Source organism: Bison bison, unplaced genomic scaffold (genome assembly GCF_000754665.1).
Source record: "Bison bison bison isolate TAMUID 2011002044 unplaced genomic scaffold, Bison_UMD1.0 scf7180017864530, whole genome shotgun sequence".
NCBI classification, from domain to species: domain Eukaryota; kingdom Metazoa; phylum Chordata; class Mammalia; order Artiodactyla; family Bovidae; genus Bison; species Bison bison.
This window is the reverse complement of record NW_011495080.1, coordinates 3,425,301-3,431,494: the sequence shown is the minus strand read 5'-3', so window position 1 is coordinate 3,431,494 and position 6,194 is coordinate 3,425,301. Positions and strand designations below refer to the sequence as shown.

Below are 6,194 nucleotides of genomic sequence, written 5' to 3'. Positions count from 1 at the left end.
CATGTGAAGAGTTGAGTCATTGGAAAAGACTGATGCTGGGAGGGATTGGGGGCAAGAGGAGAAGGGGACGACAGAGGATGAGATGGCTGGATGGCATCAGTGACTCAATGGACGTGAGTCTGAGTGAACTCCGGGAGTTAGTGCTGGACAGGGAGGCCTGGCGTGCTGTGATTCATGGGGTCGCAAAGAGTCGGACACGACTGAGCGACTGATCTGATCTGATCTGATCTGATGATGAGGGAAGTGAAGAATCTCTGTGACAGAAGAAATCAGGGGTAAATGGGATGTGAGATTTGAGCAGGGAATGCAGTCCAGGCAGAAAGAACAACAGCACATTTGATTAACTGAGAGTGTTATACTCTGTAGCCTGTCTAGGCGTGAAGCATGGAGGAAGATGGCAGAAGATGGGACCAGAGAAAAAGTCAGGGGTTTGGCCATAAAGGATCTCTGAGCAGAGGAGTGTCAGGGTCACAGCTGCATTTCAGAAAGTGGCCCCTGTGGGCAGTTTGGGAGAGGGTTTGGGGAAGGAAGGCTGGAAACTAGGAGACTGGGGAGGATGTAGTGACAGGTGCTGGTGGCACGAACTAGAAAGTGGTATGTAGTTACTGGAAAGTGGACAGAGTAGTGGATCCCTGGAATTTGATAGTCAGACACAGTATATGCTGGAATCTTCTGTGTTCCTGATCTCTTAAATTGTATCCAGCAACTTACTGATACACATTTGCCTTGGGCATTGGGACCAATTCGGCAAATGAATACCTGGGCATTTGTGAACACCCAGTTCCCTTGCTCACAATATGGCATTCTATAAATATGCTTGAATTTGGATGCACTCACAGCCAAAATGCGCTCTGCCTAAATATTTGCAGTAACAAGTTCATTATTTCTTAAGGCAATCTGGTCCAGAATTGAGATTCTAAATCTGCACACTTCTGAATTACACTGAAAAAACTTCTACTCCCTCAGCCATCTCCTAGCTCTTCTTAGACATCTTTGTTTCTTCCTCTTATATCTTCCCGGATGTAGAGACATTTCATTATTTGGCCTGGCCTTCCAGATTCCTTTCTGTCCTGATCATCTCCCCCAGCCCACGGACTTGGTTTGTTAGGATCCTAGATGACAGCTGGCCAGTGAATCAGCCTTTGAGAATGTGCAACTCACCCTTAGACTTTTGAGCACCTGTGTTATAGTCTGAGGTTAACTGCTAACTCAGCTCTTTTGTCTGTTAAATGAAACTAACAGGGAGTATGGCTCCCATCACAAACCAGGTTTTAACTAACATACCATGATTGAACTAGTAAGTTAGTAAAAATAAACTCATAGAAATGTAAATTACAATTGAAATTATGTTTAGACCGGGGACAGGAAAGATATTAAAGGTGATGGCCCAAGCAAATTTCTTTATCTGGTATTGTGTTTATCTCAGTTTAATGAACATTGCTTTCACTATGAAGTATTTCCTTTTTAAGATATTCATATTTGGACAGCATGCTACAGAGCAGACATTTCTATATGTGAAAACTGGATGACAGATTGAAAAAACCGTAGGTCATCCCAGGTCCTTCTTAATAGAAAGTTCCACAGTGGATGCCGGTTCTGTCATCAGCATTCTCCACGCCAGTGAAGCCATCCCCTTATTTACCTGCCTAGAAGCTTCAGATTGCTTCTTTGCTTTGTCTTTCTTTTAGAAATTCTGAGAAAATCCCTGCCGCTCAATTCCTTTGTTGGAAAATGCAAATTCAGTACAGTGTGTAAAGGCTACATTAAGGGTGCACCGTACCCGAAGCGAAGTCACTGAGTTATCTGTCCTGACTGTCAAGGACACCAACAAACAGAAGGTCTCAGGTCCCTGCCAAATGGTGGGAAGAGATGTTGGTGCGAGCAAACACCTCAACAAAGGTCGTGGTGTTTGGACCGCCTTCTCTTAGAATATGTGCACTTTCCTCAGTATGCAATTTAAATGTGATCTTAAAACCTTTACATTTATACTATTGTTAGTTCTTGGCTATAAAGCAGGGGAACAATAGTATGAATTATAAAAGCTTGTTGGTTTTTTACTTTGAAATGGAGAAGATGTTGAGGTTGTGACTTTACCCTCTTAGTTCAGTTCAGTCACTCAGTCATGTCCAATTCTTTGTGACACCATGAACTGCAGCACACCAGGCCTCCCTGTCTATTACCAACTCCCGGAGTTTACCCAAACTCATGTCCATTGAATCGGTGATACCATCCAACCATCTCATCCTCTGTCATCTCCTTATCCTCCTGCCCTCAATCTTTCCCAGCATCAGGGTCTTTTCAAATGAGTCAGCTCTTCGCATCAGGTGGCCAAAGTATTGGAGTTTCAGCTTCAACATCAGTCCTTCCAGTGAACACCCAGGACTGATCTCCTTTAGGATGGACTGGTTGGAGCACTCAGCTTTCTTTATGGTCCAACTCTCACATCCATACATGATTACTGGAAAAATCATAGCCTTGACTAGACAGACCTTTGTTGGCAAAGTAATGTCTCTGCTTTTTAATATGCTGTCTAGGTCAGTCATAACTTTCCTTCCAAGGAGTAGGCGTCTTTTAGTTTCATGGCTGCAATCATCATCTGCAGTAATTTTGGAGCCCCAAAAAATAAAGTCTGACACTGTTTCCACTGTTTCCCCATCTATTTGCCATGAAGTGATGGGACCAGATGCCATGATCTTCGTTTTCTGAATGTTGAGTTTTAAGCCAACTTTTTCACTCTCGTCTTTCACTTTCATCAAGAGGCTCTTTAGTTCTTCTTCACTTTCTGCCATAAGGGTGGTGTCATCTGCACATCTGAGGTTATTGATATTTCTCCCGGCAATCTTGATTCCAGCTTGTGTTTCTTCCAGTCCAGCATTTCTCATGATGTACTCTGCATATAAGTTAAATAAGCAGGGTGACAATATACAGCCTTGACGTACCCCTTTTCCTATTTGGAACCAGTCTGTTGTTTCAACAGTTCTAACTGTTGCTTCCTGACCTGCATACAGGTTTCTTAAGAGGCAGGTCAGGTGATCTGGTATTCCCATCTCTTTCAGAATTTCCCACAGTTTATTGTGATCCACACAATCAAAGGCTTTGGCATAGTCAATAAAGCAGAAATAGATGTTTTTCTGGAACTCTCTTGCTTTTTCAATGATCCAGCGGATGTTGGCAATTTGATCTCTGGTTCCTCTGCCTTTTCTAAAACCAGCTTGAACATCTGGAAATTCACGGTTCACATATTGCTGAAGCCTGGCTTGGAGAATTTTGAGCATTACTTTACTAGCTTGTGAGATGAGTGCAATTGTATGGTAGTTTGAGCATTCTTTGGCATTTCCTTACTTTGAGATTGAGATGAAAACTGACCTTTTCCAGTCCTGTAGCCACTGCTGAGTTTTCCAAATTTGCTGACATATTGAGTGCAGCACTTTCACAGCATCATCTTTTAGGATTTGAAATAGCTCAACTGGAATTCCATCACTTCCACTAGCTTTGTTCGTAGTGATGCTTCCTAAGGCCCACTTGACTTCACATTCCAGGATGTCTTGCTCTAGGTGAGTGATCACATCATCATGATTATCTGGGTCATGAAGATCTCTTTTGTATAGTTCTTCTGTGTATTCTTGCCTCTTAGTGTGATCCTAAAAGGACTTGACTTCAGTGTCATCCTGTGGTTGTTACTGAGTCGTGTTCCTTCACTGATGTGTCTCAATTTCATCATCTGTAAAATGAGAACAGTAGTAATGAGATAATAACAGTGGTAATGGTAATGGTAATTTAACCATTGGTAATGGTAATAATACCTACCTCATATCTTTTTGTGAGGAGTCAATGAAACAGCATGTCATTTGTCTAGCTATTTGCATCTCCTGTTTTAAAGCCATAGGATAATCTAAAAATCAGTTTGCATTCCCAGAACTTAGCACTGGGAAGTCAGCATGTCTGAAATCAAGAGTCCTGGACTAGTTGGGAGTCACAGTTTAGTTCTGGGACCAGTATTGGCCTGCTCTGTGGCCTTGGACAGTTTTTTTTTTTTTTTTTTTTTGGTGGTGGGGGCATGCCACCTGTCATGTGGGATCTTAGTTACCCAACCAGGGATCAAGCCTGAGCCCCCTGCAGTGAAAATTCCCGAGTCTTAACCACTGAACCACCAGGGAAGTCCCTGGGCAAGTCATTTTTATAGTCATCTTAAAACGGAGCTTATCACAGCTACTGTCCACTTCACATGTTTGATTAATTCATTCATGTTACAGATATTTAGTAAATGCGTACTGTGGGCCAGGCACTGTGAATGAAGTAGCAGATTTGATGAACAAGATAAAGTGCTCCCTATTTACAATAGCTGGGACATGGATACAGCCTAGGTGTCCATCAGCAGATGGAGAAGGAAGTTGTGGTACATATACACAATGGAATATTACTCAGCCATAAAAAGGAATGCATTTGAGTCAGTTCTAGTGAGGTGGATGAACCTAGAGCCTGTTAGACAAAGTGCGGTTCGTCAGAAAGAGAAAAACAAATACATATATTGATGCATATATGTGGAATCTAGAAAAATGGTAAGGATGAACCTATGTGCAGGGCAGGAATAGAGACGCAGACATGGAAAACAGACGTGTGGATACAGCGTGGGGAGGAGAGGCTGGGATGAACTGAGAGAGCAGCGTTGAAACACATACATTACCATATGTAAAGCAGATAGCTAGTGGGAATTTGCTGTATGACACAGGGAGCTCAAACCCAGTGCCCTGTGACTACCTGGAGGGGTGGGATGGGGAGAGGTGGGAGGGAGGTTCAAGAAGGAGGGGACATATGTATACTTAAGGGTGATTCACATTGTGGTATGGCAGAAATTTTTAAAAATTAATGAAAAAAATTTTTAGGAACATAAAGTGTTCCCTTTATGATTCATACATCCTCCTGGGGAAAAGAGGAAAAAACAGAAAAGAGAAGGAGTAACAGGGTAATTGGGGTGTGGTGAGCTGGTTGCATGCGTGTGTGTGCTCAGTCGTGTCTGACTCTTTGAGACTCATGGACTGTAGCCCTCCAGGCTCCTCTCTGTTCATAGAATTCTCCAGGCAAGAATACTAGAGCCGGTTGCCATTTTCCATTTTCTTCTTCAGGGGATCTTCCTAACCCAGAGATCAAACCTGGGTCTCCTGCACTGTAGGTGGGTTCTTTACCATCTGAGCCACCAAGGAAGCTGTGGGGATGTTATTTCAGACAGCGGGCAGAAAAGCCCTCTCTGGTTGAGCTGAGAATGCCATACTGAGAATTCCATACAGTGTTGGAATCATGGAGTCCCTCAGGAAATTCATACAGATTGATGAGTGTGGCAGGAATGAGGAACGAGCAGTCTCCACCCTCCAGCAGTGGAGGAGATGGGGTCCTGAACAAGGGGGCGGGGGAGGAGTTGGCGGCAGGCATTGACACTACAGGTGGATAAAGAAGAGGTGCATAACCCAGCCACAGAGGGTCCAGAAAGGCCTTTTGAGAGTGACACTTAAACTGAGTCCTAAAGACAAGTGGGCTAACCAGATAGAGGAATGGGGTAGGGAGCATTCTAGAAAATAGCCATAGACCAGGGAGAGTATGAAAACATTTGGGTGAAAAGTATATGGGTAATAAATATTGTTTTATTTCTTAAAGTTTGATGATACGATATCAGAGGTCATGACTCAGAAGGTGGTAAAGAACAGTAAGTGAAAACTTAGTGTTGATAATCCAACACTAAATTTTGGGGGGCTCTAAAATCACTGCAGACAGTGACTGCAGCCATGAAATTAAAAGACTCTTACTCCTTGGAAGGAAAGTTATGAGCAACCTAGATAGCATATTGAAAAGCAGAGACATTACTTTGCCAACCTAGTCAAGGCTATGGTTTTTCCTGTGGTCATGTATGGATGTGAGAGTTGGACTGTGAAGAAGGCTGAGCGCCAAAGAATTGATGCTTTTGAACTGTGGTGTTGGAGAAGACTCTTGAGAGTCCCTTGGACTGCAAGGAGATCCAACCCGTCCATTCTGAAGGAGATCAGCCCTGGGATTTCTTTGGAAGGAATGATTCTAAAGCTGAAACTCCAGTACTTTGGCCACCTCATGTGAAGAGTTGAGTCATTGGAAAAGACTGATGCTGGGAGGGATTGGGGGCAAGAGGAGAAGGGGACGACAGAGGATGAGATGGCTGGATGGCATCA

At 43.3% G+C, this 6,194-nt stretch overlaps 1 protein-coding gene across 1 annotated transcript in view; it reads left to right on the top strand.

Moving 5' to 3' along the window:
- Positions 1 to 6,194, top strand: part of LRGUK (leucine-rich repeats and guanylate kinase domain containing) — a 102,004-nt gene that overhangs the window by 48,351 nt on the left and 47,459 nt on the right. The gene's annotated exons all lie outside the window — the stretch shown is intronic.